General features: G+C 47.6%; 1 protein-coding gene across 4 annotated transcripts in view; it reads right to left on the reverse strand.

Annotated features, from left to right (window-relative positions):
- Positions 1–15,923, reverse strand: part of RBM10 (RNA binding motif protein 10) — a 464,414-nt gene that overhangs the window by 435,486 nt on the left and 13,005 nt on the right. Inside the window, exon 1 of one of the 4 annotated variants that reach the window (XM_069647580.1) lies at positions 15,596–15,733. The exons of 2 other annotated variants lie outside the window; for them this stretch is intronic. The gene's annotated coding sequence lies outside the window, so the exon portion shown is untranslated. Of the gene's footprint in view, positions 1–15,595; positions 15,734–15,923 lie in introns of those variants that run through there. One more of the 4 variants, XM_069647581.1, reaches the window with a different exon arrangement.

The following is a 15,923-nucleotide window of genomic DNA, read 5'->3' on the forward strand; positions in this document are numbered from 1 at the left end:
ACAACTTCATAGAAGCCATCACCAACGAACACCTTATCATCCTGGGGGACTTCCACATCTGGTTTGAAGACAGCCACGCCAGCTCCCAAAACTCACTGATTTAACAACTCAGCACCATGAAACTATGACAACTAGTCAAAGGAGCAACACACTCGGAAGGACACACCCTAGACGCAATTTTCGCCAAAGAAAAACTATTCACTATGGCACCACCAATACAAATACTGTGGAGCGACCATCTCATCCCATTCGTGATCACTCTACCTACTCAAGCCTACATCCAACATCCGAAACTCACAACCACCATGAAAAGAAACTGGCAACACATCAAAGAAAGCAACCTATTCGAACAACGGGAATTAACCAAACCCTCTACTACAGAACTAGAGCTAGCTGACCTAGACGGGAAAGCAGAGATACTACACAAATGGATTGCAGATACAATAAACAAGATCGCCACAGAAAAACTGTTCACCCCATCAAAAAAAAAGAGCAATGGCAAAATGGTTCACCCCACTATTAAACACCATGAAAAAGGAAAACAAAAGATTAATTGGAATGGAGGAAAGAATACAACCCAGGGGAAAAAAAACACTGTACCAGAAACAAATCTGCGCATACAAGAAAGAAATTCAAAAAGGAAGACATTACGATGACCAAATCAACAATGCCACCAACACACAAAAAGAAATGTTTAGCAAGCATCATTGAAGAAATGAGAAACCCACCAGGCTGCGATAACACCCCAACCCCCTCAGAAAAACTATGAAACGACCTGGCAGACCACTTTATTTTACATCCGACAAACCATTAATAAAAAAGGGACCAACCAACCACAACATACAACCCAACGAACCTAACACGGAACCACAGCACAAACGCCAAAGCTTTCCTGAAATATCAGCAGAGGCATTCGCAATGCTGGTAAGACAAAGCAAGAAGGCGGGATAACCCATGGACCCCTGACCCCAAGACATCTACAAATCAATCCTAGCGCAAGGATCGCCAGCAGAACACTACAGAAACCTTCCAAATCTATCACTAGCAACAGGGACTGTACCGAGGATCTTCGAATCAGCATACATCAAGCCACTCCTGAAAAGCAAGTCGTGATGTAGATGACCTTTCCAACTACAGGCCGATCTCGAACATCCCCTACTCAGCAAAACTTCTAGAAACCTACGTATACAAACTAACCCAAGAACATGTAGAAAAACACCAACTGCTGGACCAAGCTCAAGTCGGTTTCAGACCAGCAAGAGGAACGGAAACACTACTATCCATCTGGGACGACCTCAAAACTAACTAACGCAGACTCAAACACTACCTCAGCCCTTATTTTGCTCGACCTCTCCGCAGCCTTTGACAGTTAGCCACGACACCCTGACCAAAAGACTAGAAGACATAGGTATAACAGACAGAACTAGGCTGGGTCAAATCATTCCTAGCAGACATAACAGAAACCGTATGGATCAAACCTTTCAAATCCACTCCACGAGTCAACGACTGTGGAGTGCCACAAGGATCCTCACTATCTCCACTATATTTCAACATCTATCAGACTCCGGTCATCAGAATCTTCAAAAAATACATTTTACAACTGCGCAGATGACAATCATCTACAAAATCAAAGACACCAATGCCGACCATTCGACCCTAATCGACTGTCTAAAAGAAGTCTTCAACTGGATGGATGCCAACAACCTGAAAATCAACCCAGGAAAGACAGAAATCATGATCATATCCAAAGACCAAGAGAACGAAACCACCATCCCGTGGTCTACGGAAATGGGAAACGCACCGACTCCATCGAAGGTAGTAAAAAGTCTGGGAGTCCTAATGGACAACACCCTAACCCTTGAACCACAAATTACTGCAACAGTGAAGAAATGCTTTTTCCTCCTCTCAACGGCAAGAAGAATTCTACATTTCCTCTCCTTCACTCACAACACACTCACTATCGTTTCCCTAATTAAGTCAAAAATCGACTATGCAAACAGCCTCTACCTCGGAATACCAGAATACCTCCTGAAGAAACTGCAATGGATCCAAAATGCAGCAGCAAGACTATTCCTCAAACTATCCAGAAGAGACCACATCACTCCAGCCCTAAAAACACTACACTGGCTCCCAGTAAAACATTGCATCACCTTCAAAACAATGTGCATAACGCACAGGCCAATCAGCGGACAAGGAGCAAAATTCCTACAAAAGAAAATAACTGTCTACAAACCAAAAAGACCCCTCCGATCAAGCAACGAAATCCTCCTGGAACTCAAACCATACCTTAAGAAAAAAACTTGGAGGCACCTCCTACCACGTAGCCGCAAACAACTGGAACATCCCAAAAGAAATAAACACCGAAGATCACCTAAAATTCAGGAAATCACTAAAAACCTGGCTCTTCAACACCACAGATTAAAAACTGAAACAGGAAAAAGGATGACTAAACTGGAAAGGACACGGACAACCCCGAACCGACAGGGAAGCTCCCGCGGCACCTGGACGGGTGACACCGGAACACAGCCAACACGCACGGAGACTGAGTCAACTACCCCAGCCAACCCCACCAACACTTCCCGCCCGCCCATTAGCTACCGCCAGGTACCACAGTGTTGTGGCATTGTCGATATATTGGCAATCACCACACTATCCGAGATGTTGACATTGGCAGGTGCACTGGCCACAGGAGTATGAAGGGAGGACAGGGGGGGCTATGAGAGTGTGAGATAGAGGTGGGGACTAGAGGAGTAAGGAACCTTGTATGCAAGCCGGACCCAGATCAGGACAGAGGCGCATCAGGGGAGACTACGCAAGCCGAGCGCCTCAATTCAGGATGCAAACTAACCAACTCCACTAACAATTTCCCTTTCTGCATACACCTCTCAAACTCCAAACCAAACACAACCAAAACCTACAGCACAACAAACCGCACAAACTTCACTACATTGCAAAAACAAAACAAAAAACACACAGACTCGCACAACAGTACACAATGACTACTGGCCGCAAATACCCCAGGCCCAGCCAACGGACCTACAGGGCTGAGGCCGCCAACAGAACATAACTGCTCTCTTGTACTTTTCCTGCTTCGACCCACTAACTCAACCCCCCCCCCTCCTCTTTCAGAGCCGCCAAGGGACAACTCCGGTGGTGCTAGCGGTACAAATGTCCTTTAACATTAACATATTGTGTCTCCACAGACTTACTAATTGGGGTCTGCACAGGTTTTTGGCTGATACGTCTTTTGAAGTAATCATAGGACGACAGTTCCAGCCCTCTCGGTCGAGAATATGGTATACATGATTCTGCCGCCATATACTTATGTTCCTCTGTACATTTGTAAGTGGAGTAAGCTTGTAGTGTAGTCTCATCCAGACCCAATTTTAATGTGTTGCTTTTTCTTTTTCTTTGTTTTTACAGGCATGGCAATCATTAGCTCAATTCCCTGTCCGCCCGATGTTTATTTCTACTATATGTTGCACTTGAATTCATTTATTTTACGCAGCGTTTTAGGAGACTGCTTTTGTCCTGAAGAAGACGGGCATCAACTGGAGTCCAGTTTGAAGCTATTTCCCATAGAAACTACCAATCTTATGTAATATACATTGCTAGGCCGGACCACTCGGACTATAATCAAACTGTTGGTCTTTAGGCTAGTGTAGTTTTAGTAGCATTTTTAGCTCATATGCACTTTATTCAGATTAGTTAGACCCAATATGTATTACGGGTTACTACAAATGCAGCACTTTAATCTATATGAACTTTTGTTTGCATCAAAAAAGACCCATTACACATGATGGGTCTTAATCCATTCATAAAAGGCATATTAAATCGATTATCTAATTAAATAAAAAATTGTCAATTTTTATTCAAATGTCTTTTTGAATTTGGGTCTGCCTGAGACTTTTCCCTCATGCATCTTCATGAAAGCCTACTGAACATTTATGTATTTCTAGGTTCGTTTTCCTTGACAGGACCACTGTTTGATAGATGTCCAGTATTTCCAGTCTGTCCTTGTACTATGGTTTACAAGAGAGGGCCTGGATCTCTCCCACTCGTCGTGCGGAGGTGATGGCCACAAGAAAAGCGGTTTTCTACGACAAAATCTTAAATGTCCCCAAATGCATAGGCTCGAACGGGGGACCCATGATCCTAGTAAGCACCACAATGAGCTCCCACGCCAGGGCCGGAGCCTTCACCGGCGGGAACGAGCAAAATAGTCCTTTGACGAACTCCTTGACCAAACGATGCGACCAGAAGGATGATAGTCCAGGAGATCTGGTGTAGTGGGAAATAGCCGCCAGATGAACTTTAAGCATGGGACAGTCCTGCCTTGGCCAACGACAACAAATACGGGAGCACCTGCGGAGCAATGACTCGGAGTGTCGATCTTCTGATAACGTCACCAAATGGCAAACCACTTCCACTTGTGTCCGTAGCATTTGAGAGTAGATAAAGCTCTGGCATTGACGAGCCCTTCCTTACAATCCGCTGTGAGATCATTACCCCCCCCCTCCCAAACTCTAGTGCTTTAGGAGCCAGGCCTTCAGACTCAGTGATACGGTTTAGTGGTGCAGAATTGCGCCTCCTTAATGGCAAAAAAAATCTGTGTCCACCAGAAGCTTGACTAGAGGGAACGCTGACAAGTCCAGAAGGTCAGTGTACCATATTTGTGTCGGCCACGCGGGTGCAACGAAGATCATCCTGCACCGGGACCGTCTGAGGTGATGACTAGTCGAAGAAGCAACGGAGGGAACGCGTACAGAAACAGGCCGTCCCAGGGAAGAGAAGGCGTCCCCCGTGCTACCCGGCTGGGGAAACCTGCTGGCGAAACTCCAGCACTTGGTGTTCATCGCCGTCGCACTGGGGATTGCCCCATCTGCGGAACAGGTGATCCACTTGGTCCTGTCGAAGTTCCCACTCGTGGCAAGAGCACAGCTCCCTGCTGAGGGAGTCAGCGATGGTGTTCTTCACTCCTGCTAGATGAAACTGAATGAGTAACATCCCCTGGGTTACGGCCCAGTGCCAAAGGTCCTGTGCCTCTTTGGAGAGCGCCAGGCATCTGGTTCCCCCCCGCTTCCGAACGTAGAGTGGTGTTGTCCATGAAGACATGTACCACTTTGCCCTAGAGCAACAGAAGGACTTGAAGGCCCAAAACACTGCCCGCAGCTCCAACACTTTGATGTTTAACGACTTCTCCTCTGGTAGCCACAGGCCTCTTACGCGAAGACTTCCGGAATGCGCTCCACATCCTTCCAGGGAGGTGTCTGTCGTGACCGTCTCTTAATGAGGCAGGATATGAATAACTGCACTGGCGGACAGATGTGCGCACACTATCCACCACCGCATCTCTTGACGGAAACTCTCGAGTGTGATCTTGTCCTCGAAGCTCCCCTACACTTTTATCCAGCGGGCGTTGAGGAACTTTTGCAGCGGCCGCATCTGCAGCCTGTACAGCCGAATGAGGTAAATGCACGACATCATGCCGAGCAGGGACTTGATGGACCTTGCCCATGCAACCTTCAGGACCAACAGCTGTTGTACATTGGCCAAGATGGCTACAATCCTCTACTCCGACGGATATGCCAGGCACAACACTGTTGAGTCGGGCTCCCAGAAACAGCATGTCCTGCGATGGAGTCAAGCAGGATTTTGCAAAGTTTATCAAGAACCCGAGTTCTGTCAGGAGTTGGACTGTCTTTGTTGTGTGGTCGACAGCGATGTTCTCCGAGTTCGCCCGGATGAACCAGTCTTCCAGGTACGGGTACACGTGGATCCCTCATAAACGCAGCTGTGCCACCTCCGGGGCCAGGCACTTGGTGAACACCTGTGGCGCCGATTTCAAACTAGAGTGAAGGGCCTTGAACTGGTTGTATGGGGATGTGAAAATAGGCATCTTCCAAGTCCAGCGACGATAGAAAATCCCCCTCTTCAAGCTGTCCTAGCACATGCTCAAGGGTCACCATCGGGACTTGATATACTTGTGTAGATGGCGGAGGTCCAGAATGGGCCTCCAACCGCCGGTCTTCATTCTGACAAGGAAGTAACGAGAGGACACTCGAGCACCAGAGCCTCTTCGGACGAGTTTGATCGCCCCCTTTTTTAACATGGCCCGTACCTCCAGCAGCAGCTGAGGAGGTTTTCCTGACGGACCACTTGGTGGTATCCTTGGACACTTCCAATTGGAACTCTAGGGTGTGTCCGAGGACAAGAGCGTCCAGCACCCAACTGCCGGTGGAGATGGTCTCCCACACACTGACGAAGTTCGCCAGCTGGCTTCCCACCGGCGTGCACGGGTGGGGGGGGGGGGCTTAGGCGACTACGGCTGGTTCAGTCTTGTTTCAACATCGACGCGCCGCCTTGGCGACTACGTCCACCTCCAGACATAGCGCAGCCCCTGTAGGTCTCCTGGGCCAATGAGCAGGGGGGCCAACGGTAGGAAGACACCTCCTCCGAATCAAGGAACTTTGGGATTTCCCTCCAGCAGTCCGAAAGGACAGATGTTGTTGCTGAAGTGCGCCCAGGGCATGAGCCATCTCAGTGTACGCTTTGATGGCCTGGAGAGACTCGTCCACAGTCTTTCCAAGCAAATAGTCCCCGAAGGGCATGTCAACACCTTCGACTGAACATCCCGGCAGAAATTCATGGCCCTCAGCCATCCTAGCCGAGGGCAAATGCTGTTGCCCATTTGGCAGATTCCCGCGTCGGCAATGTCCATGGCCACTGTAATGGCGTGGTCCGACACCACCTCGCCTTCCTGTAGAATCTCCAACGCCTCAGCCCACTTGTCGGGGAGGAAGTCCAGGGCGGCCCATCTTGAACCAAAGTCCTGTGTCGTAACACACCTTGATGGCGAGGGCGTTAGCAGTCTTGATAGTCGTCGCCTCTGACACGATCACCGTTAGCCCCATGGCATCCAACTTCTTCCCCTCACCGTCCGGGGAGGGGGGAGGTGGACGGAAGGAGGCCGCTGACGAGGATGAGCCCAAAGACTTCTTGGCTGCCGCCAAAACCACAGTCTGGAGATGGCTGGGACCGTAAGCATTTGGGTGCAAAGTCTGGCACTCCATTTCTTCTCGTAGCGATCCCTCTTCACCCGAGCCGATGAAGGGTTCATGAGGGACAGACCTCGTCCCAAATGACATCCAATAACGGGATCGAAAGTACGGTCTTCCGCTTCGCCTCCTGGCACTGGTAAAGGAAACCCCCTTTCTTCTCCTCTGGGATGAACTGGAACAGCTCTGAGGCCCTGGAGATCATGGCGTAGAACAAGCCAATCTCGTTGGGCCGTGAAGATCTGGCTGGCAGAGATGGGAGATCCACCAGGCTGCCATAGTCGTCCGTGCCAGTGCCAGGCATTGCTGTGTCTGGTTCTGTGTCATCCCTCGGTGAGGGATAGGGAGGCGAGGGGTGAAAAGACAGAGGGGGGGGGAGGTGAACTCTCCTCTTGGGTGTTGGTTCCTCCAATGGTCTCGGTGCAGCGGATGGGGCCGCCGTCAAGGGGCATCCTTGTCCTGATTTCCGAGTGCAAGGTATGCAGAGCCGTAAAAATGTCCACCGAGATATCCCTTTTAGGCAGAGTTTGTATGCAGTACCCTTTGGGAACACTATCTGTACTACACAGTTTTTGGTAGCGGAACTGAGCCGGCAGGCTTATCTCAAGAGGGAATGTGAGCTGTACTGAGGTTACAGAGGTCTACAATCACAGGTGTTCAAATAAACTCTTACACTCAAGGTTTCTTGGTTAAACAATTATGAATTTATTCAACAGTCAGTTATAAAACATTCACTAGAAGGAGGCAGTTAAAATCATACATAAATCTACTTCAGTACTCAACACTAAGTTTCTGAGGCATTCAGACTACTTTGAAGGAGGAACAAAATGGCATTCAGAATACTTTGAAGTGGGAGCAAAAAGGCATAGGTTATTTAGAACATGAAAGGTTACAAGTTATTCTTAGACAGTGCAAATATTTAGAATTCACCAGAAGAGCCACCACAATTCAATAGGTTAGGCTAAAGTCAATGGGCTAAAGTCTTGTATAGGATAAAGCAGTTTTAGTAGTTAAACGGAAAAGTCTTTGCCAAAGGTCTCAGAAGTAGTTTGTAAAAACAAAGAATCATATGTTGGGTCACAAGCTGATTAGGCCTGCAAGTTGGGAAAGTTTCAAGCACTTTCACCACGAGAGGCAAGTACTCTCAGTCTCTTTTCACAGTACCTTTACAGATGAAGAAAGATGCAGCTGAATCCGCGCAGGTCCTGCAGGTCTCACTGTTCCTGGGCCTCAGTCGTGGGTACAAGAGGGAGGACGTCGGAGGATTCCTGCACTGGGACTGGTCAAAAAGCCGCCAACTGACAAATCTTCAATTCTGTAAACTGTAGTCAAGCACACAAACTGGTGTCCCTTTCCCTGGTTATTCAGTGTCTTCCAGCACTCCGAGGAAAATGGAACCAGCTCTGAGAAGTGTATCCAGGTGGCTTAGTGTCTAGTTGATTGGTCACACCAACTCAAAGAAAGGGAGAAGTCGTCCTTGTCGGGGCTGCTCTGTCGAGGTGAACTTGGCGATTAGGACCTGCAGCAGGGCTTCACCGGGCAAACCAATGGTCCAGGAGTTGCAGCAACCGTCCTCTTCAAGCTAGTCTTCGGTTCTTTTGTTCCAGTTGCCGACTCTGCCTTCCAAGCCAAGAGACTTGCCTTTTATCCAGTTTCCTCCCATTCATTCAAGCCTAGCTGCCACTCACTCAGCAGGGTGGCTGTCCTTGCCGGACAGTCAGCCAGCCAATCACGCCAGAGTGCATTTGGATCTTCTAGGAGACTAAGCACAGGGAGTTTTGGACACCTCCATCGCTTCCTGCCCAGACTCTCTAGCGCCAAAGGCGGTCTTCAGTCCTGAAGCCCGCCAAAGGCGATGCAACAAAGGGAGGACCAAACCTAGTTTGGCATGCAAAGACACCTCCAGAAGGACCTTTCCAAAAAGAAATGGCGAAAAAAGAAGACCGAGAACTGTTTAAACAAAGGGGGCTCAGACGCCATCTTGAAAAACATGGCTCCTGCGAGTTAACGTTACCTGTGTCCGCGGTCGCGAAAAATCATGGTAGTTTGTTGTAAAACAACTGCCACCAGCCATTTCGAGAGGAAAGGGTAGCATTTGACTGCTACATGAGTATCTAGACATAGGGGATACTAAGTAACCCCTCCGTCATTCTAGGGTGATCTGGGTCTAAGAATTTGAAAAGTCTAGTAAAGTCAATGTCGCTTTACTTTCTCTGGGAAAGACGACCAGTAGTTTATCCCAGAGAAGGTATTTAAACCTTGGGAAAGCCTGAAAGGCTTCCCTGTGCCACTGCAGTGAGGGTGCTGTGTGACACAAATTAAAAGATGCCGCCTATGGATTTGTGTAAAACTCCATAATCAAAGAACACAAGAGTAAAACACATCAAAACACATGAGAAAGTGGTGAAAAAGGCTTACACTCTCCAGGTAAAGAAATCAAGTCGTCAAAATCCAGTAAAGTTGCTGGGGGTCTCTAAGGTGGAAGGAATTGCCAAATTTGAGAATTCTCCCCAACAATCCCCCAGAGGATGCTGGGGTGGAGGCGACAGGGACCGGTGCGTTTGCAGCTTAGGCAGATCCGCTCCGTCGTCCCCACCCTGTGCTCCTAGTCGGTCTCCTCGTCATCACCTTAGTCGCCGCCCTCGTCGGTATCCCCCCCTATAGGGCCTGCTCTTGATGCATCTCCCATCCTGAGGACCGGGAGGCTGGTGAGCTCTTCCTCTGAGGAAATATCTGTGCTCTGAAGGTCTACTGTGCCCCCCATCCCCTTCTCTGCGACCACAGGAGATGGGCATCACCGTCTCCACAGTCTTTTTGATGGGCTGGAAAGAGGACTCCCTCCTGGCAGGCAGGGATACTCTCACCTTAGGGGCCACGCCCAGCAAATCCGTCTGAGGCCTTCGCGGAGGACGCCACTACTACTTTGTTGGAAGTGGTCTTTGCCTGATGCACCTGGGCCTTTGCGGTCTTGACCGAGTCCACTGCCTTCACCTTAGGGGGGGGGAGGGTCGTGACCCTGCTCCCCTTGGCCTTCTTTGTCGGTCTGGCTTGCGTCTTCTCCAAAAGCTTCCCCGGATGGTCCAACTTCTACTTTGAAGAACCTGAGGGTTGGCTCGTGGACAAAGGTGCTGGAGAAGCTGAACTTGCCTTGGCCGCTGAGGAGCACGTCGCAACGACGCTCCCGGAGGCAGTATACTCACAGTGCTTGGCCTAATGTTGGGCCCCAGCGGGAGGGGTGCCCTCAAAAGGTCTTAGAAGACCGCTCAGCTTTCTTCTCGGCAGGGGAAGCATGGTCCCGGGACTCATCCAGATCAGGGGCCATGGCCTGCAGCCACTCGTTGAGGCACTTGCATCGGTCGACCCGCGTGCACGGCACCATCTCCCGACAAGCCACGCGGTCGTCCTCCACATGCGTCTGGTCCGAATGCAGGCAGTAGAGGCACAGGGAATGTCCATCTTCCGAAAAAAGACGTTCCGTAGGTTGCAGCCGGGGGCACACCTTGGGCCTTCTCCTCTGCCATATCCACGGAGGCCTCGAAGAAGCTTCTGGAATCCATCAAGAAGAAACTCGACAGAAATCCGCCCTCGAGGGGTGCTGAAGAATCCTACACAGGTCCCCATCAATCGGAAGGTTAATCAGTGGAGCCCGAGGTTCAAATTGACCGAACGAATAGAGTAAAACTTTCAGAAAAAAAAAAAACAATTTGAACAAATTTGAAAACAAAAAAAAAAAAATCACTAAACGCAGTAAAAGCTCGAGAGCTATAGCACGAGGACTCCCAACAGTTGAACGTGCAGTAAAAATCTGAATATTGCTGCCATAGGAGGGGCTTAGGTAGAGGGCAGTCATTGGCTGAGGGCAGTATGACCCAGAGACTAGTAACTGGTTGTTAGAAGACAGACAGTTCAGAAGTGAAAAACAGATTTTCTCTTTACCGAGGATGGCTAAGCTTGATGACAGGGAATATTCATGAGCATGTGAATCCATGCCAGACCCCATGCTGGAGAATAATCAAATGCTCTGGGGTTCCGTTACACATAGGAAAGAAGAAAAAAAAAAACAAGGTTAGATGGGCAGGTGGAGCAGCACTACAATGACCCAGGAAGTAAATGTTTCCATTTAGCAACAAGAAACAGCCTAAGTCTTGCATGACTCGCTGCACTGTGCAAGAAAACAAAGGCTGCCCAAATCCCAGGGCAGAAGTTGGAAATTTAAAATAAGACCATGCAGAGGAAGTAGTGCCAATCGGAAAACGTACGCCTTTCTAAAAACATGTATTTAATGTGGAAGCAAATCCCTTGAAGTGAGGTTCTGTTCGTATCTAATGGATATTAAAGAGATGGTGGTAAAGACAACAGCATGCCCACACCTAGATGGAACTGTGAACATTGGCCTGCGCAGCTTCTAGATAGGACTGTGAAAGGCCAACAAGTGCCACACTTCGAGAAAACTGAATATTAGCATGCTAAAGGTCAGGTAACCCACTAACCAATATAACCTCAAACTCTGCATACTTAAAAACTCAAAAACTCACACAACCATCTCTCGCACCACAAGCCGCACGCACTTCACAACAATGCAACAACACATAAGCCGGAGCAACAGCACACGCGGACTGACACCGATCCAATACCTGCACCAAAGCTCAGTATCTGTGTATACCGAGCTGAAGCTGCCAACAGAACACCACTCCTCTCACTATCCTAACTCCATCTTCACCTTACTAACCCATCCCACCTTATCGTTTACAGATCCGCCAAAACGCCTGGGAACCAATTCCGTTGGTGACGGTGCGCGGTACAAATACCTTTAACATTTCACATGTGTAGTGGCATAGTTGGCATTTGTCAGACTGTTATAATGGTACCAGCTAGCAAAAACAAGCATAGGCAATGCCAACAGTTTGAGCTTTTGAGTAGGCTTGGGAAAGGCACTTGCCAGGCACAGTCGTGGTATCAACTGGCCATTGATGGGAGCAGATGCAAAATGGTGCGAGTACCACGGCATCTAATAGCTGTGCCTGGCAAATGCCTAATACACACACCAAAACGGTTGGCTTTGCCAATGCTTGTTTTTAACAGGATTTCAGTGAAGGGCGCACAGAGTGCTTATAAATCGAGTGGCTTAAGGCAGATCTGTTAAGACATTTTTATTACACCAGTAATGGGTTTACAACTCCAATTAAGTCATTAACTCTCAGAAGACTGCTTTGAAAAAACACTGTCAGGCACTTTTGAGTGCAAAGTTTGATGGTAAGGCATGATTAAAGGAAGCTCAGAGTTCCCAGGAAGTGTTTTGGGCAGGGAAGGACAGCAACTGGGTGGGCATGGCCATAGGGATTAGCATGGCCAAGGGCAGTCAATGGATCGGCACATAACCTCAATTCCTCCCCATCTGTACCTCCAATGTAATATTTTCGGCTTATCGCTGAAACTACAAATGGCAATAGCTTGCAAATCGTTAGGAGTACGTGTGCCTATGATGGCAATGTCCACCCCAGAGGTGTCCAAGAAGCAAAACTGTTGGCTTTTCCAATGCGTGTTTAACAAGGAACCCTGATGCAGCCTAAAATCAAGCTCCCCCCCCCATATGAATCCAAATTGCAAGTATCCCCATTATTCAAGCCCATCAAACACATCATGCATGCAAACAACGCAATAAAAAAGGTAGGAGTTTTAGTGCACGCAGACCTACAGCCGATGCACATTTTAGGCACATACTAAGAACAACTGAACCTCAAGTCCCAGAACACAAAGACCTGTTGACAAGAAAAAACGGAACTGGCTCAAGGAGTAGATTGGTGTTAGTTTACAGTTCTGATGGTCCCTTGCCAAATATTTAACACAACTAGGTGGAATGGATTGCGTTTAAAAAAATAAAAATAAATATCAGAACAAAACATACCTAAATATTTAAAACTCCGCAACATGTCATGCTTAATTCTGAGTAGACCTTTAGTATGTGGTCTACATGCATACAGCAAGTACAGATTTAGACTTGCGCCACACGCTTCATCTAAAAGGTGTGGACGATAGAGCTTTCACAAACAGTTAAGTTGCTGCTTAAATCCTTGATTCTGGGATCTTTTTCTAAAACAGAATTCGAAAAGGAAGGGACAGAGAAGAATTCTTTAAATATTAGTTTGCACGGAGCAAGTTAAACATTCTTCTCATCTGCCAGTGATTGGTAAATTACACCAAGAAACACACTTGGCTCTGACGAAGAGGAAAACTAAACAATGTAACAATAGGTGAAATGTGTAGGACTTAAGGTGGGAGAAGTAGGAAGCAGAGGGAGGAAGAAGAGTAAGGACTGGAAGGAGAAAGACTAAGCATGCCACAGAATGAGGCTGCGGTGACGTTTGATTTAAATAAAGCTTTGAGCATGCAAACAGCGCACTAGAAAAATTCTAGGAGCACAAATTTGATTTCCATGGCGAAGTAATTCACTGGGTCACACTATGTAAAATGAAACTCCACGTTACTAGTACAGAGTCGCGTTTTCTAACCAAAAAGACGACCTCGTGGAACCTGTCGAAGTTGCAAATTTAAATCAAAGAAAAGGTATCTCATGCAGTGAGTTCAAGTGCAACGTGCTTAACTTGCGAACAGTTGGATGCCATGCGACAAGGGCTTGATATGCTGGGTCGGGCAGACTCAATTCATACTCTGAAGATCGACAAACTTGAGTGCCATGAGATGGTAACAATGGGGCATAGTGCTTAGGAACTAGAAGAATCCTTTAAGAAGTGTTTAATACATGTTTTTAAAAAAATGAGTAGCACTGTTAGTATTCTTAGGGCAGATTTCCATTTATAGGGGAGTTATGCAGTCATATGTTATACGACCCCTTAAACTGATTTTAGAAGCAGACTTTATTGGGCCTAATGTGATTAAAGCACCCTACAATTTGTTGAAAAATAGGCTGGAGGCAGCTGTAATTTCGTTTTGGCTTTACAAAGGATACCATTGCGTAACCCAATGAATCAGAATGATAGCAATGGGGGCGCTAATACATTTTCAAGGTATACCCAGACTTATTTGGACATTAATATTGCTATTGACACTGCCATCTGTTCTAAAATAGTACTGATCCCACTCTGCACTCAACGCCGGACCCACCTCCCTCCATAGATCAGTCTTACCCTCGTTTTCGCCCATCTCTGACCTCGACTTCCTCACACTCCTCACGCAAAGTCAGCCATCTTGAACGCCTGGGTTCACACGCCATCACCCCCCCCCCACAAGAACATCCCAACTCCAACCTGTGGAGGCAGCATTGCAGTGTCAATGCTTAACCAGTCCCTCTCCTCAGGGATTTTCCCGAAAGCCTTCAAAAACCTCCTAAATCAAACCTCTCCTATAAAAAAAAAAAAAAGTAACTAGACTGACTCAATCCCGAGAACTACTAGCCTATTTCTGACACCTGCTTCATTGCCAAACTCCTGGACTGCACAGCATATAAACAACTCTGCCACTTAAAATCCAACAAACCTCTTGTCCCAGTCCAAACTGGCTTCAGACTACTCTGCCATCTGCTGCCTTCGATACCATACTAAGATGGGCTACTCTCCCTAGGAATTAAGGACTCGCCCCCCCAACATATCCCCCACGTCTCGAATCGCACACAAATCATGCTCCTCCCATCACTCTCCTCCCACCCAGTTCCAAAAGGGGTTCCTCAGGGAGCCTCCCTGTTCCCCCTACTCTTCTGTATCTACCTTAGCCCTCTCCCTGCACTCAATCTATAACCTCATCCGTTCCAACTACACAGGCGACACCCAGATCATCCTGAAGATCCCAAAATTGGCAGGCTCCGCTCCTGCCTTTTGGAACCTATATCCAATCCACCACCACCACCACCACCAAACCCCCCTTGCCCAGTTAGGACTGATTTTCTATACTCTGACCTGGTGGACAGATGTATAGAAGGCCAACATATTGTGACTGGGACAACTCTGGGAGCTGTAGCCAAACCAGTTCAAGGTAGCAGTGACAAGGGTCTAGGTTAAGTCTCAAGAGGTGGTGAGCTTGTAAAGGGTCCATAATGAGTACACAAAATGTGAATCAAATTACACAGAGTATGTATATTTATGACCAAACACTGAAAAATTACTAACAGGTAGAAATATCACACAACACTAATAATGTGTTACATGTATACATTCACCGAAGTAGGACATAACACAAATCAAACCCCTTTAAAAGAAAGTGCAGATTAGGTTATGTAGTACAAGTCCACAGAGAGTTAACCCTAACTCCAAAAGGTCCTTCCCTAAATTGTCTGGGGCCTTATGCCCAACAGTTCAGGAAAGTTCTGACACAGTTTGTGATACAGGAAAAAATGACGGTAGGGTTTCTGGGGTCCAGTGAACAGTTCCAAGGGTTAGGGGACAGAGTATTCCAACTAACACCCAACTTTTGGAATGCTTGCACCAGCAAGCTATAGTAAAACCAAAGTATAGTAAACGTTTTGTAAAAGTTAGCAAAACTTTCAAAGGGAGTTTTAGGTGCATGTAAGAACCATAGTAACTTACCCCTCCCCCCGTATCTTCCCAGGGCTTGGCAGGTCAATGGAAGGTCTGAGATTGCTTTGTCGCCGTCAGCCTCAGTCGTTGATTCTCAGGGGTTGTATGTTCAAGCTGATCTCTGGTCAGTGCCCTTCGCTGGTCCAATGACTCTTGGATGAAGAATGCAGAAAAACACGATACATTACCCCTCTCAGTACTGGATTTGAGGAAAGTAAGTTGACAGTGGTCACCGCAGCAGGGCACTGCGCGTTCAAACTTTTCCTCCTATCTCAGGCCACCTTGAAGCTAGGACTCTGAAATTCCGCCGATTTAAGTATTGTAGGACAGGCTGTAG

Source organism: Ambystoma mexicanum, chromosome 2q (assembly GCF_040938575.1).
Source record: "Ambystoma mexicanum isolate Mex_15411 chromosome 2q, UKY_AmexF1_1, whole genome shotgun sequence".
Classification (NCBI taxonomy): Eukaryota; Metazoa; Chordata; class Amphibia; order Caudata; family Ambystomatidae; genus Ambystoma; species Ambystoma mexicanum.